At 39.4% G+C, this 18,186-nt stretch overlaps 1 pseudogene; it reads right to left on the bottom strand.

The window, feature by feature from the left end:
• Window positions 1-15,972, bottom strand: part of LOC112171203 — a 30,091-nt pseudogene extending 14,119 nt beyond the window's left edge.
• Window positions 15,973-18,186: the final 2,214 nt, after the last annotated feature.

Consider the following 18,186-nt stretch of genomic DNA (forward strand, 5'->3'; position numbering starts at 1 on the left):
GTAGACTCGAATCGAAAGAAGAGATCACAAGTCAACAGTAGCTCTCTCGGAGTGATGTATCCCCTAGTTTTGCTTGGGAAGAAATCCATTACACCGGGATTCGAGGCATAACAAAGTAAAAGATGAGTACGAGTGACAAATTACGCATTTATCTCACTTGTTCGCTTTTGAGACAAGGAATTCGTAACATTTCTTCCACACCAAGAATTTACATTAACTGTTTTACATTCTTGCTTTTTACTACAAAAGCTGATTTTCGTCTCTTGCATTACTCAAAATGTTTTCCTCATAAGTCAAGAGACTACACCTTACACAATCGAGTTTTTCTTACTGAAATGTTTTGTTTCACGAAGCTCGAACAAATTTAGGTTCTTTAGAAGTTTTACAACCTAGACTTTGAAAACAAACTCAAAACTATCTTCAAGGCTGTTTCAGCAAAATGCATTTGAAATTATTTCCTTACCTACCAAAAGGTTCTTGTCAACAAATCTTGTTTGAAAAGTACAAAAGTTGAAAATTTCTCTAGTCTGTTTTCAAGCAAAATTGAAATTCCGAGGATTTTACTATTTGTCTCTGCAGCTACTTGAAATGTAGTTTTATCCGACCTCTACTACTTTTAAATTTCTAAAATTTTGACGACGGTCTCAGTCGGCATTTCTAGATTTGAATCTAGGGATTTGGTTGAAATTGCTTATCCCAAAATTTTAGTCGTGAACTTCAAAATTATTTTCCAACTTCTTGGAAACTTGAAATGTTGGTCTCGTTGTGGTTTTCTTTTCTCTTTGGTTATTCTTTTTATGTAAAACTGGTGGTTGAAAGAATGTTTGTTCACCTATGAATTTACTCAGGACACCCACTTCGAAAGTAAAGGGTTACTTTAGAAGAGAATATTTAGAAATTCCTTTTTCTTGTTGTCAAACGAGGACACAAGGAAATAAAGTGCTTATAACCGATTCAACTGTTTTGGCTTGACCAAAAGTTGAAGGAGCGCTTATGATTTAATTTCTGAGTTTTGACATCAAACGAGTTCGTAAGGGTAAAAATGATAGTTCAAGGTTGGGACCATGAAAGGAAATGCTACGAACTTTGCAAATTCCGAGGAGTCAACCTCGATTGGTGATCCTCGAATTTCGTTGAGCCTTATCGAAATGTATTGTTGCAACTTGATGCCTTGAGCATTGGATGGTTTGTTCGTGATAGGAGCAAAAAGTGTGACGATATTATTGAATATGTGCCCCATTTTAGCCTTGTTTCTCCCTTAAGTTTAGTGTTTTGAGTCATTGAGTCGTTTTTAGAGTCTTGTTGAGTATTTGGAGTGAAATAAGCGGAAAAAGTAAAATTCATGAAAAATCCTAGCTGGATCAGGATTCCTCACTGTCGACTATTTTTGCGGTCTTTACATTTTATTTTCTCTAGAAAAATCTGATATTCTCCTGCTTGTTGTAGGAAACATTGCCTGGTGAAACTCTTGGAAACAGCAATGATGGAGTCATAAAATAAAGCATTAAGACAGTTGACCAAGCAATGAAGAAGGGAAATAAAGGAGAAAGACGTTTTCAGTTGGGGAATAAAGGAGAAAGACGTTTTCAGGTGAGGAATAAAAGAAAAAGATGTTTCAACTGGAAAATAAATAAGAGAAAGATGTTTCAGCTTGGAAATTAAAGGAATTGCCCCATTATGAGAGGAGTTAAGGCCATAAAGGAGATGTTTCAGCTGGAAAATTAAAGGAAATACGATGCAATCTCATCCGTCCAATGATGAAGGGTATGATCGACAAAAGCCAACCAATGCTCCCCTATAAACAGCCAAGATCACTTCCCAGCCAAGATAATTCATTGCCTATCACTTCCTGGCCAAAAACCATTCCAAGACTGCCCAATTCACTCCTTAAACTTCCATCACCTACAAGACCGTGACACCATCCATCCATCAATCTACAAAGCTCTAAGGCGCTGAGTCAAGGACGCTCCACCACCATCGCAGAGACGAGTTCATCACCGTGTTGCTAAGCCGCTGAGGAAAGCTTCAAAGTGTAACTATGACTCTACTTATAATTTTTGTTTCGGTTTTGTGTGTTTCAATTTGTGAGTTGTGTAATTGGAGACATGCAATTTTCAGAATATTTTTATTAATATTTTTGAGATTTTCAGTTTATTATTGAGTTAATTTTGAGAATTCTTTTATGATGCATGTTACAATCTTGTGCCCTTTTATGTGTTTTGGTAATTTTCAGAGTTAGGTTCATAAGTTTGCATGCTAGAATAACGGTGAGAGTTTTTGTGTGTTTGCTTAATTTGCCAAGAGTAATTGTTATTTGTTAAGGCGCTGAGTTAAACAAGTAGCAATTAGTTCTAAAAAGTGGTAAAAATCATGCTTTAATGATTAAACGATTCTGGAAATTACCTGTTAAATTCTATGTGTAATGGTTAATTTGCACGTGTGAGTTGATTCGAGGGTTAGATAATACTACTAGTTAAGAGAATTACGCTGAGTGTTTTCGAAATTTAGTAGTATTAGGCTTGGTAAGGACTTTTCCGATCCAAACCTACATTAGAACGAATCAGATAAGTGGATTGATCCGCTGAGGCTTTTCATTTTGGCTCTTATCTAGGCATTTAAAGATGGGCACATTTTTGTAGCATGTTGAAATGGATTTTCTGTTTTTACACTTAGTAATTTCTGAGTGGTATTGGTCTAGGTTAGGGAAGTCGATCATTGTATATAGTTTTATTTGTTTTGTTTTTATTTTAAGTAGATTAGGAACCAAATTTCAAAACCCCCCATTTTATTCTTTTATTTGTTAATTGACCTTTTTGTGTAGGTGTACCCTACAATCCCCGGACTGAACGATCCCTGCTTATCCTATACTAATAACTACATTTTGCAGGGTTAAATTGTGAGGCTATTTCAGCCGCATCAGTTCGCTCAATACCTAGCGACCCATGGATTGATGTCGCGTGATGTGTAGTAAATACCAAGATGTCGCGATTTTACAATGTGACATCAAGTCTACTGAATTGTGTGCTTGGTTTCGATGTCGTATGGACAAGCTGTCACAATTGTTTGTTTATGGAGTAAACAATATCCGCTAAGTTACGCATAAGGGTGTATGAGGTTTGACAACCAAGATCGTCGATAACTAAGAGGTTGATTTCAGAGATGACATCGTTAACGTGTCATTCGTAGTGGCGTTCTACGAAACTTATTTATGTTAGACATGCAAAGAAAGCCTTGTTTTCTTTCTTGGTTGCTACTCATATTTAAGGTTCCAATTCCGAGTAATTTTTCTACTCTCATTGAAGTGGAAGTTTGGTGTAGACGTCACTTTTGTTTTCGGTGATTTTGAAAAGTAAGCTATTATATCACGGTTGCAACGGAGTTGCTATTCAGCTAGAAAGAAGTGTATCCTATAAAAAGTATAATAGGAACACTTGAGGAAGTGATAAAGAATAGCCCCAAAATTGGGATATGTAGTTAACGGAAGCACAAAATTGTGAAAGTTTTATGAATGTTATTATGTTGCGTAACTTGATGCGTGATGGGATGTTCCACGCGAATTGTTTACAAGCAACACTTGAGGAATTCTTACACCAATGTATTGGTCATTTAGTTATGGAAACGAGATTGACAAGTGGGTTTACCACTGCCTTGCAGTATGTTGTTATTGAGATTAGCGGGTGACTAAGTGTTAGTCCCCGATTTGTTTTAAGGCTCTTTGAATTATTCATGAAGGCTGAAATGATAATGTCGTTGCCTATGGTATTGAGCTTAGATGAGTTGGATGGGACAATATACACACACATTGTGATTGAGGAAAATTGCAATTTGCGAAAAACAAATGGTTATAGAGTTTGATGAGGTCGTCCTCATGAGTGAAGTAAGATGAACCATGTGAAGGGTAAAGGTTTGAAATGTGTCAAGGGAAAGTGAGACTATGTCTTGTGAACACTCGAGTCCGAGGTGAAAAGAAGTAACCTCTCTCATTCATGCATTGGGCAAATTTCGAGGACGAAATTTATTTTAAGGGGGGTGGAGTGTGAGCCCCCGAAAATTTTATTTAATTTGTAGAAGGTAATTTTTCGCCAATACGATTTTTCGCAAGGTGATTTAAGTGAAGGAATTAACTTTGGAGATTAATTTGGTGTCGAGACCACCAATTGGGCCGACAATTTAGGTTTGGGCCAAAGTTCTTCCATTCGGGCCTAGGGCGAAGTCGCGAAATAAATTAGGAGGTTTCCGACGAAAAACGAGAAAAAGAAAAGTTACGAGCCCAAAACCCGAAAGGAATCAGCAAGGAGAATTCCGTAATTCATCGCAAGGGCAAAATGGACATTTCGCATACGCAAGTATAAATAGGAAATTGTGGAAACCCTAGCTCATTTTTCTCCTTCCTCTCCCTCTCGGCCGCATTCTCTCTCTCTCCCCGATCTCTCACTCTCTCTTCTCCTTCACTCTGCCACCACCGGAGACCCCAGCTCCGGCCACCATCTCACCACACCGCCTCCACCCTTCGAACCAGAACCGAATTCCGACCCAAACCTCACCAAAATCACGGCCAGGCACCATCGTCCTCCTTCACACGCGACAACCCAAGACTGCGCGTCACTCTTCCTCGACCCTCATCGCTCTTCCGGCGATTTCCACGCCCTTCTGCCACCGTCGTTCTACTCAACAAGCAAAGCGGAGAAAGACCCAGGGACTCCTCTTCGCCGCCGACACCTGACGTTGCCGTTCTAACCTCATCGGAGCTCTCGGCTCTGCATGTCTTCATTCTCCGGTCTACAGCTCGAATCGAGCTTCTACACTTCCATAAACGAAGTCGGAGCTACACTACCCTTCGAGACCCAAGCTCCCGACCTCCGACTCCGACCAGAGCAGCCGCACGCGCTTCACGCGCCGCCGCTGGCGCGTCAACCACCGTAGCTCCGCCGCTCACGGTCGCTGGATCGTCTCTGTTAGGTAACTTACGTCATCCTAGTCTGGGTTGAAGCCTCCAATTCGATTTAGATTTAACACCTAATTTCTGTTGCTCAAATTGGATTGTGTGAGGTTTGGAGAATCTGCGTTTTTGGGTTTGCAGTGGAGAGCCTGGAGTTGAGGCTTCAATTTAGTCACCCTTGAAGAAGAAATGGTAAGGATATTTAGGCTCAGTTCCTGTTTTGGATACGAAAGTTGGTGATGGTTGACTGTTGATTTTGTTCTACCTGTTAGGGGTTCGAGTGGGTGATGGTGTTTTGGTGCAGCCATGTTAAATCGACTTCCAGTTTTGGACAGAAGAATTGGTAAGGGTCTGGGTCTCTAGTTACCGAGTACTGTTGGTGTGGTGATGTTCAAATGGTTGTAACTGTGGCTTATCGATTGAAAGCATTGAGTTTGAATTGTTGTAGATTAAATGGTTGGAACCCGGTTAATTGCTTGATTGGTTAATGCCTCTTAAAGTTATCATTTACAATAAAGTATACTGTGGACAAGCTTGAAATGAATAAATGTGTGGATAAGATTAGGGTTGTTAGTTAAAACGATGACGGAGTTTAAATTGTCATATTGTACAGTAAGTGGTTGTTGAAAAAGAAAATGAGGAGCTTGAGTAATTATCAATGTTGAGTGGGGTTCGGAAATGAAAATGGTGGATTTTGCTTGATTGAGTTAAATTAGGGTATTGGATTAAAGTTCATGAAACAATTTACAAATGGAAGTACTCAAGTGGTATCATATCTCGGAATGAACATGTAAGCTAAATCATTCGAGAATGGTAAATAACCCTTGTTTTCTTAAAGTAAAATGCTAAATAAAGGAAAGTGAAAGTGCCAAGTATAATCGCCATATCACGAATAATTCAAATGCTATATCGATCATTTGGATTATTCGGGAATGGTAAGTGTATTTGTTGCTTAAGAAAGGAATGCTAGACAAAGGTACCACCTATTTAATCCGAAGCATATTATAGAAAGAAGCCTGATCACCATATCCCAAACGGTTCAAATGCAATATCATTTGGATTATTTGGGAATGGATAGTAGATTTTTATGTTAAAGGTTAATTTAGTGGACTTTAAGGAAATTAAGTGAATGCCTTAGGTGCTCGATTGATTAAGTTAATGACGTCAAGTTACTTATTGATTTACTTTTATTATAAAGGACTCGTGCGTGTGCCTTTGGAAGTGGACAAAGTGTCGAAAGTCGAGAACGAACCTAATTGTGGATGGGCACTCCAATTCCAGGTAGGGTGAGCTGTCCCTTCCTTGTTAGAGGTTTTCGATATATGTGGAATGCTATACTAAGATAGTATGTTGCCTGCAAGTGCGTTTTTGGTTGTTCATTAGTCGATGCCTCGTGATACATGTGTTTTCAGAACTGATAATTGCTAATTGCGAAAACCGAGGCTAGACTTACATGTTGAGATACTGTACCCTTGTATGTTTATACTTGTGACCTGAAAGTGAATGGGACCTAGACGCGTAGATTCCTAGGAATCCCACGGTGTCGATAACCGTGAACCTCCGGAGGGGGCCGTGCTCCTATGTTTGTCGAGGAAGAGTGAGTACAGACAGTGAACCAGTCATAGGAGACTCAGGGCCAGGAAATAGACACTTTCGCTACTTGTAGTCGGAAGTACTACAGAGTAGTTGGCCGGTTCTCGAAGGATGACGAACCGAGTCGATCACCGTTGTGTTTGAGTTTAGCCGGCAGGTGAGTATCTCGGAGCTCCAAATTGTGTGAAGCATACTGCATATGCTTTATAAAAGAAATAAATGTTTGTGGTTGCCTATTTTTAAAGTATTTTCGATCAACGTGCACAATATTATGTAGTAAATATTTTCAAGTATATTATTATTTTCAAACCTAGCATGGTTGGGTCGGCCCTTACTGGGCATGCGAGGACGAAAGCTCACCCCTACAACAGTGTGCAGGTTTTGAGCATGTGGTCGGGAAGCGTATAGGAGAGGCACATGGCCCGGCTTGGCGTATTCCTCTTTGTCTTTACTAAAGTACGGTTTTTGGTCCATTATCGGATTTCGAAGTAACTTATTTGTTTACTTTCTTACTAATTTATTTATTTATTTATTTATTTCCTACTCGCTTACCAAAAATTTCGGGAGACCCGTAACCCTGGGGCGGGTCTCCCATGCTTGTAGTTATTTAGTGATTTGTTTTATTTTTCAAATTGGGCTCCGATTGCAAGCCCACAACACTTAGCCCATTTCAAATTCCGCCTTTGAAAATGTGTTGTTTGGTTGCTAGAACGACTTGTCCAAGAAAGTGTTTTGTAAACCAACAGACTGAACCTAAAAGGCCTTGCGATTTCGGGTTGATGGGTTATCGGGATGTCATTCGTGACATGTCGGTTCCTCATTGGCTCGGAGTCGCGGCGCTGTGGGACCCCTCTCTCGGGTCGCCACACTATTGGCAAGAATGCCCTTATAAACAGCTCTAAATCCTCCGGCTCCAAGCTTCTCCTTGAATCCCTTGGTAGAGCGCTGGAGTTCTTTGTACAAAAACAGAACTGGCGCACCAAAAGCATACTCAAGAAGAGCATACTAAGCAGACAATGCACCAAAGCTTGAACTTTTCCTGCAAAACCACCACCATAGACCACCCGCTAATGCCATCAAACCCAAAAGGGAAGCGACAACCACAAGAACCACTATCCAAGCCCCCATCTTCCAACCTTTTTTCTTGCCACTATCCAACAAAGAGGGTGGATTTGGAATCACTGGTCCACAAACCTTAATATATGAACTGCTAGTCAAAGTTAGAGTGTGATACTCGCTGATAAAACTTGGTGTCTTGTAGTACCAGAGCCCTGTGCCATCAGACAATGATGTTGAAGAATCACCAGGATCATTAACAAGAAAGTTTAACCTACAGGCTGATACCCACAAAGAAAATCTGTGAATCCGTCTCAGGAGGGTAGGTCAAGAACCTAGTATGATCCAAATCCAACATAGTCACACTCTCAGGACAGTCCTTAATCTCCTTCTTCCTCCTACACCCTTGCCTGCTATCTTTGGGATTAATTGGCTTGAAATTAAGAGAAGGGCAGCCATATATGGGATTGGAATCATTATAACTGCAAATTCCCATGTTCCCACAATAGCCAAACACCTAACACTGATCAGTAACAACTGCCCAACTCTCAATTGTACTCCCACTACCTTTAGTAGAGCTATAAATCCTCACATTCTCATCACCCTCTAGCTTGAAGAACCTCAAAATATCACCAGCCTCAGCATAATCATTACTATGAGAAACAATAGCCACAGTGGCCAACTTTGGATCAGAAATGGTCAAAATACCAATAGGTTGCACTCCTAAAGTGGGTGAAGTTAAATTGGGGGTATTGTTAGTAACGGATGAGTTCAAACCTTGATTCCAATACACAATACTATCGTTCCACAACATAGTCAGATTCTCATTCTTAATTAGCCTAAACGAGTACATACCAGATTGCAAAACCATACCCACAGTGAAGTCCTATGACGGCACGATCTTATCCGTCCGGTTCTTAAAGTGGACTAGACCGCAACAGTGCTGTTCTAGAGCACCAGGTTGCTGGAATCTTTGAGCTCAGCAGAGGAGATGCAGCGACTGGCGATGTTGGATTCCTATACGGTATTGAAGGAGCCGTCGATGAGGCTGAGGGCGTCGGATGAGAGGAAGTAGAGGGCCCCAGCGGAGTCAACGCGGCCATGGGACCCGCCGGGGACGTCGTCGGAGTAGGTTATGGCGATGGCAAAAGAAGGGGGTGAGGTGGGTGGGTGGGTCTGTGGAAATGAAGCCAAAAGAGAAGGTGTTGTATGGGGAAGATCAGGTTTGGTTAGGATTAGAAGCAAAGTGAGAAGAGCCGGGTGGAATTGTGGCAGCCCAGATGGTTTGGAATAGAAGACAGAAGAGAGGGAGGAGCACTAGCCGAAATTCGATCGCTATCTGTGGGTGCTACGGTGAAGTATGGAGAATGATGAAGCTCCCGTTTTGTTTAAGGAGGAAGGAAGGGCTTTGAATGAGAAATGGGAGGCTTGACTGACGGACTGTCTACTTGGTACTCACAGCCTTGACCTGCATTAGAGAATAGAGAATGGACTATAGAACCAAATATATCTCACACATTCTAATTCCTGACTGCCTATGTTTGAATATGTCTTTCTTTGTCTCTGTTTTATGTTTTATTCCAAAATTTCTCTCTGACTTTCAACTTTTCTAGAAAATCGTATTTTTTGGTCTATATCTCACACAATAAACCATGTTTTCACAATTTTTCACCCACCAGAAGTACACAAGCAATACAAATAACTCATCCAAAATCTCTAGAAAATCATTTGGGCAAGTCTGATTTGTATCGAAGTCTTCAATGTTTGATATCAGGAGACCCACGAAACATGAAATGATCTCTGTTGGATCTTAAGCAGAAGAAAAACATAGCAATAGTAAGAGAAAACCAAGGATAGAACCAGAAATTTAAGTTGAGGGGGGCTAAATTTTGCTTATGTTGCCAAGTTCTTCACCAAGTTAATTCTTTTTTTGTTTTGATGTGCATGTATATTACGAATATGGCTCATGGAGCTTGCTGAGCAATTTGCTCAAAGTAATCAATGGTTTATCCAGGTAACATATGTTGCCTTTTGAATTTCACTTCTATTCTGGAAGAGTTTTGTTATCACTAAATGAACTACTAATGTCTTTCACCTCTGATAATTTTTCTTTAGATCGTGAATAAAGTCTTCGAACATGTGCAAGATTTGGTGAATGTTAAGGTGGCACATAACTTGATGAACTTGATTGCTGAGGGATTTGGAGAGGATGAAGATACCGCAGATAATTATTCCATTATTATTATTGTTGTTGTTGTTGTTGTATTGCAATGTTATTATCATATTTTTTTTGGCATCCTTGGTTTCTATTGTTAATTTGTTACTCTATAACAAAACTTTATTTTGATGTTCTTCAATGAGTTTTTTCACTTTATTGGATGTTGTCTTAGTTTTGGGAGGAAAATGGAATGAAATGTCCATTTTAGCCCTTTATGTGAGCCCACTAGCTTAGTATGTCACTGCTAGGTCACCATTTAACGTCTATTTTGGATGTCTCTGAAAATTTTGGATACGGCTGATTGAAATTGAGAGCATTGAGGTGTTGCTAATTAAATTGAAAGGGGAGGAACTAACATGATGTCGGGTGTAAAGTACAGGGTGGTAAACTGAAATATGTCCTTTGAATTATTTGTAGTCAGTAATGCTTGCTTCCCTTCCAACAAAATAAATAGAAAATATACTTTTTAAAAATCAATTTAAATCTGAGTGCTTTGTACAAATGCAGTCAACCAATCAACTGGAGTGCTTTTTATAACTACAACTGGAGTAATCACTTTTTTGAACAAACTCCAGTAAAAACTTTTGCTAACCAACTCTAGTATCTACTGCAGCTGTAACTGAAACAATCACCTTTTGAACAATTGGAGCAGTTAGCATTTTAAACAACCTCCACCAGTAACTTTTGCTAGCTACAATTACTTTCAGTCTAATACTTCAGTGGAATGAGGGGAAGAGTCTTTGATCTTCACTTTTTTGGTGAAGAATGAAGAAGGACATAAACAAAGTTAATGAAAAAACCATTTTTGGTAATAAAAAAGTGTGATGAGAATTCTAAAAAAGGATATGTTAGAAGGAGCAAAATCCATAGGTACCGGAGTTGCTACAATTGCTTGTAAAACTAACATTTTTGTACTAGCTCCAGTTAAATGAACTTCAACTACTAAGATGTAATTTTATATGTAAGGCATGAGTGCACTGTTTCTGCATAATTGGAATGACCATTTTGCCCCCATTTTTAATTTCTTTTTACAACTCTGCCATTTACCTATGTTTTTCCTTTCTCTCTTCCTCCCTTGTGCCTCCTAGATCGAATTTTTTCCTATCTCTTCCCTCCTAAGCATAATTTTTGCCCTACTCTCCTTGCTCCGAACTATACAGAGCTTTCAAATTTCAATTAGTTTTTGAAGAAAGCCCAAAAGCTACAACTTGAAGGCAACAATTAAAGAATACAGGTTTGTAATTGGGAGAGAGAGTTCAGACTGATTGGTGTTTGGCAGCTCTTGCACTAGAGACATGTGTTCTATTTTTGACTGGTCTGAGGCAGATGAAGAACAGCAAGAGTAATTGCTTTTGAATTTTTTAATTCCAGTTTCAATCTTATTGATTCTACTGATTGTGTTGTGCACTTTTGAGTTTCTGAGTATCCCATGCATGTTTCTGATCCATCATAATAGTGAGTATCTGATTACATGCATTTATATGCACGTAATTGCATTTAAAACACGTGAATTAAGCTAATCCTTAAGTCAATTAACGTGTAATTAATTTATTTTGTAGAAAATAAGCAAAGTTGCAGAAACGGGAGAAAATAGTGTGAAATTGAAGTTTCCGACAAAAGGACGAAATTGTCAACTGTGGTCAACGCCATCAAGGGAGCGGAATCCAATTATCTCCGGTAGTATTTGCGGAAGTGCATTGAGAAGAGAGAAGAAAGAAGAAAGAAGGAGAAGAATGAAAGAAAGAAAGAAAGAAAGAGGGGGAAAAAAAATGACACCATGATGACGTCATGATGGCATCAACATTCAATTAATCATAATTGTGCTACAACCAGCCATTTTCTTTCTTCTTTTAATTCTTTCCGTTTTTATTTTTTTCTTTCTTTTTCTGTTCCACTCTTTGGCAGCCACGTGGCTCTTATCTCATGCTATCCTTTGCTCTCTCTCACGCCCAGCCACACAGGCCCTTGATAAAAGCCTACCCACTCTCTTCCTCTACATGATAGCACCGCCGAGTAGAAAAGAATACTTCAATTCAGGGTTAATTCGATAATTCTATTCATCCCACAATGAGGGTATATATACAAATACAAAGGAGTAGTCTAACCCTAATAGGAAACAATTTTTCCATAATTACAAGATATCCTAATTAAATAAAATCCTAATTACATATAGATTTACAGCGATTCTACACTCCCCCTCAAGTTGGTGCATAGATGTCTATCATGCCCAACTTGTCGACTGAGCTGTCAAATACCTTTCTGGACACTCCTTTAGTAAGAACATCAGCTAATTGCTCATCTGAGTTTACAAATGGAAAGCGAATAACCTTTTTGTCAAGCTTTTCTTTAATAAAATGACGGTCAACCTCCACATGCTTTGTTCTATCATGATGAACTAGATTATGTGCAATCTCAATGGCAGCTGTATTATCACAATGCAAATCCATAGGCTTTTTAAGCTTGTAACCCAGGTCTTTCAAGACATTACGAATCCACAACATTTCACAGACTCCGTGTGCCATACCTCGGAACCAGTTTCTGCACTTGATCTGGCAACAACTTTCTGCTTTTTGCTACGCCAAGTGACAAGGTTCCCTCCAACAAAAGTGAAGTACCCAGATGTAGAACGTCTGTCAGTTTTATCACCAGCCCAATCTGCATCTGTGTATCCAACAACTTCCAATTCATCTTTTTTCTGAAATAGTAACCCTTTACCTGGCGCCATCCTCAAGTACCTCAAAATACGAAAGACTGCATCCATATGCTCTTTACTAGGACAATGCATAAATTGACTAACAACACTCACAACATAAGCAATATCAGGTCTAGTATGTGAAAGATAAATCAACCTTCCTACAAGACATTGATACCTTCCTTTATTAGTTGGAACTTGATCAGGATAGATAGTAAGTCCATGATTCATCTCAATGGGTGTCTCGATGGGTCTACAGTCCAGCATCCCCGTTTCAGCAAGTAAATCAAAAACATATTTCCTCTGTGAAAGTGAAATCCCCTTCTTAGACCTTGCAACTTCAATACCCAAAAAATACTTCATTTGTCCCAGATCCTTCATTTCAAATTCCTTTGACAAATACTTTTGCAATTCATTTATCTCTTTCGAATCATCCCCTGTAACAATCATGTCATCAACATACACAATAAGAGCTGTAATCTTACCATTCTTGCGCTTGATGAACAAGGTATGGTCAGAATTGCTCTGTCTATATCCAAAGACTTTCATGGACTTTGAAAATCTTCCAAACTAAGCTCTTGGAGACTGCTTTAGGCCATACAACGACTTCTTCAATTTACACACTTTGCCAACGTCACTTGGGTAATTCTTAACACCTGGGGGCACATCCATGTACACTTCTTCCTCCAAATTCCCATTAAGAAATGCATTCTTCACATCAAATTAGTGCAAGGGCCAATCTTTGTTTGCTGCAAGTGAGATTAGAATCCGGACTGTATTAATCTTTGCCACAGGTGCAAAAGTCTCCTCATAATCAATCCCATAGCGTTGTGTATATCCTTTGGCAACCAACCTCGCCTTGTATCTATTAATAGTTCCATCCGCATTAAGCTTCACAATAAATACTCAATGACATCCTACAGTCTTCTTTCCAACCGGCATAGGTACTAGCTCCCATGTTGCATTCTTTTGAAGAGCTTCCAATTTTTCATTCATCGCCCTTGTCCATTTTGGATCCGTCAATGCATCCTGCATGTTACTAGGAATAGATACAGTAGTTAATTGATCAACAAGAAGTGCATGTGACCCAGAAATCCTATGGTTAGACATAAAATTAGCTATAGGGTATTTAGCTTTGGCTTTGATATCTGGTTCATATTGTTTCTTAGGAATTCCTTTGGTAACCCTTTGTGATTTCCTAGGTTCGACACTTTCTAGCCCAGAAGATTCATTAAAGTTTAGGGGTACCTGAGGAGGATCATTCTGACCGGGATCTTCAGTTGGTGATGCAGAAGGGGGAATATCTTGTGTGTGAGCTTCATATACGTCTTGATTTTGATTCAAACTATCCAGAAAAGTCACCTCTTATGTCTAGGAATTCATAACACTCTGTTCAGCAGTCACATTTTATGTTTCGGAATTCGCAACAATTCGTTCTGCAGTAGCATTTTCTATTTCGGAATTCTCAATGCTCTGTTCGGCAACTGCATTTTCTGTTTCCGAATTTCTACCTTCAAATCTATCCTCCAAATTTTCCAAGTCTTCAAAGACATCAAAATCAATAATAGAACGAGGATTCCCTTCACAACCTCTCTCCCCCTGAAGGGAAGACTGAGAAGCTCCCCCTGAGTAATAAGGCTCGGATTCACAAAAAATAACATCAAGAGAGACATGTATAGTGCCAGTAAGAGGATCATAACATCGATAACCCTTATGGAAGTCAGCATAACTAACAAAGATACACTTACAGGCAAGGGGATCAAGCTTGCTACATTGAGGCTTGGGAATATGAACATAGGCTGTGTACCCAAACACCCAGGGCTCCAAATTAGGCATAGAAGGGATGGTCAAAAGTATATGAAGCTTCTGATGAGGATTCTGAAACTCAATCACCCGTGAAGGAGTACGATTGATAAGATATGCTGCTAATTTTACTACTTCTCCCCAATAGGACCAAGGTACATTCATGCCAAACAAGGAAGCACAAACAACTTCCATCAACTGCCTGTTCTTCCGTTCTGCTAAACCATTCTGTTGAGGAGTATAAGAATTGGAGGTTTGATGATGAATTCCATTTGACCGACAAAACTCAATCATAGGGCCATTCACAAACTCTCCACCATTGTCAGACTGAAACACTCTAATGGATTTTTGATACTGAGTTGCCACCATTTTGTGAAATTCGGTAAACATCCCAAATACATCACTCTTATTCTTCAGTAATGATATCCATGTCATGCGAGTACAATCATCAATAAACGTTACATAATATCGAGCTCTAGAAAGAGAAGAAATTTTCGCAGGACCCCAGACATCAGAGTGAATTTTCATAAAAGGAACAGGACTTTTATTAAGACTTGGTGAATATGAAACACGGTGGCTCTTGGCCAATTCTCAAATGTCACAATGGAAACCCAAATCACTGACAATAGAAAACAAATGAGGTTGCAGCTTCTTAAGATAACTAAAAGATAGATGACCTAAACGGCGATGCCATAACCATACAGCTTCCTTTGCATTCTCTACCCCATTGATCTGATTAGCTTGCCCCAAAAGATGCTTCTGGTTCTCTCCAATCTCTGTCAGATCTAGGTAGTACAATTTCCCCCTTCTAACACCATAACCAAGGATCCGCCGAGTCAGAATGTCCTGAAACACATAGAAAGACGGATAGAACGTCACAATACATGCAAGAGCTAAAATAATTTGACCAACATACAGGAGATTATAAGCTAGTGATGGAACAACTAAGACAGATTCAAGGGTTAATGTATCAGATAAAACAATATAACCTTCTCTGGTGACCGGAGTTGGAGTACCATCAGCAGTAGAGACAACAACTTGAGGGGAATGTCTAAGGTTTTTCACAAGATTAGGGTCACTGGTCATATGATCAGATGCACATGTATCAATTATCGATGTATTATTCAAAGTAACCTTACCCTTCATACCTGATTGCACTACATTAGCGGAGGCATAGTCTAGACGCTCTTCCTCTGTAGTAGCAATGGCGGCCTTGCCCAGATTCTTTCGTGGTTTCTTGGTGAAGTCCCACCAATCAGGGTAACCAATCACTTCATAGCACCGCTCCTTGCTATGACCTAGTTCCCCACACACAATGCACTTTCTATTTGCATATGGATTTGTTTTACCTAGAGGACGTTGTGAAGAAGGACCTAAGAAGCCTGGAGGAGGACCTGGTTTGCGTTGGACAGCCATAACAGAAGATTCAGTAGGTATCGAATGCCTCATAGCCTATTTCTCTGATTGCACCTTGCGAATGTAAGCATAGCTCTGCTCCAAAGAGAATTTAGGTTCCTTGCGCAGGATTTCTCCGCGCACCTGATCATACTCTAGGTCAAGTCTACTCAAAAACATGTGAACACGTATCCGGGACATCGCTGAGGTCTCTTGAACTACAGCTGCAACATTATCATTCTGAGAGGCCACCCCTTGATCAATCTCCTGGAACATCGCCACTAACTCATTATATTAGGTAGGAATAGGCCGTCCATTTTGCTTTGCTTCAAAACAGTTCTTGTTCAATTCATAGATCCGGGTTTCATCAGAATCATCATAAAAAGTTTTCTCTACAGCTTCCCAAATATTTTTTACAGTAGGGAGACGAATATACCGGTTCATAAGAGAGGACTCCATGGAGTCAATGAGCCAACTTTTCACCTTTTCATTGTCTGTGGCCCAAGCTTCATACTCTGCATAATTTATGGCAGGTTCAGCCTTCACTCCGGTTAGATAACCAACCTTCCCTCGTGCGCCAATGCACATCCGCATGAGAGGAGCCCATATGGTGTAGTTGGATTCATTCAAGACAACACTTGTTGGGAACGCAGAGCTGCCTTGTTGGGTGGTGTAGTGGTGATGGATGACTTGTGAGGATGGCACCATTGCCTTCTCGGGATTTGACTGTTCGCCTTCAATTACAGGTCCGGCCATTGAGGAATTCGGGATTTTTGCAGGATTGGGTTTTCTAGGGTTTCAAGATGGATCTGAATTTTTTTCAAAAAAAGGTAGGGTGATGGTGGTTTGGCCTGGAATTCAATGGTGGTGGTACGCAGCGATTTGTGGATTTTCAGGATTCAGGATTCAAAGAATGCAGTGCAAGTTCAAAGGATTGAACCTGCTCTGATACCAAGTAGAAAAGAATACTTCAATTCAGGGTTAATTCAATGATTCTATTCATCCCACAATGAGGGTATATATACAAGTACAAAGAAATAGTCTAACTCTAATAGGAAACAATTTTTCCATAATTACAGGATATCCTAATTAAATAAAATCCTAATTACATATAGATTTATATCAATTCTACAGCACACCAATATTGGGGGGCAGCCTTTGGGCTGCTGCCCTCTTCTCTCCTCCCCTTCCATTTTTCTCATTTTCTTTACTTTTCTTTTGGGCATTTGAAGGATAACTCACCCAAGACTTCAAGAATTTATCATGGGCTTCAACCTCTACTAGATTCGATATTTGGGTATTTGTGGGAGTTGTAATTCAAGGGTAGTCATACTAGCTTCCTAGCTAATTGTGACTATCTTTGTTTTCTCTTACACTTCTCTACTCTTTTATCTTCGAATTTTGTAATTTTGATGTCTATGATTATGGGTTGTGAGTAATTTCTTTGTTGGGGGTTAGGGTTGTATGTCTTAGCCCAAATTTGATATAATAGATGCTTAATTTAATATATATATATATATATATATATATATATGAAATTTGTTAATTATTGGATGCTTGTGTTTTGTGATAATTGGTTAGAATGCATGCTTAGGAATTGTCAACTCTTGGGTATGTGTTTTAATATTTCTAGATTGAAATTTAGGGGATGACATCCTTAGATTTTGAAGCTAGAACCCCGATTTAATAATCGTGGGAGATATAAGCATGGTTCACTACATGATTAGCTTGATCGCGGTTATGGTGAGCTTAGTTGCCTAATTCCTCGATCTCTAGGCCTCTTGATGTGAATTAGTGACCATTGAACTAGCTCTAATTCATGTCAAGTGAGTTCCTACGGCCCTTGAACCGGAGTAGGAATACCATGAAAGAGAATTTCGACCCTTGAGCCTTGAAAAGCCTTGGGTACTGCTTCCACCATCTTTAATAATTTGCATGTAAATCAAATTAGCATCTAGAGCATTGAATTAGGGTTACGATTCATCCCTAACTACCAATCCCGACCTATTTATATAAATTTCTTACTTTTCTTTCCTTTATTCAATTTAGTAGTTAGTTAAAGTTTTCATTTAAATTCTTGCACTTTAGTTATTAGAAATGCAAATTACATTTTCGGTGACACTTTCTACTTCATTGTAAATAGTCATCACTAGGCTAATAGCTTTGATTAGGCTTCGGTGCTAACCAAAGCTGAGCATTGCTAAGGCTTGGTGCCTTAGAATAGCATTTTTATTTATTTAATTTCTTTTTCTTTTTCTTTGTTTGCTTGGTGACTCTAATTCCGACTACCCAAGGATTGTGGGTTAGCCACTAATCCCCGTGGTACGATAACTTTGGGTATAATATTTCCCTATCTTGACAATGATACATACGCTTGCGTAAATATGTATCAAGTCAAATAGCGCCGTTGCTGGGCATTAGGGTTTAATAGCCTTAATCACTGGGTAAATCGGTTCTAGGTCACTTTGGCATATTTTTGTTTCTTTGTTA

Source organism: Rosa chinensis, chromosome 6, assembly GCF_002994745.2.
Source record: "Rosa chinensis cultivar Old Blush chromosome 6, RchiOBHm-V2, whole genome shotgun sequence".
Classification (NCBI taxonomy): Eukaryota; Viridiplantae; Streptophyta; class Magnoliopsida; order Rosales; family Rosaceae; genus Rosa; species Rosa chinensis.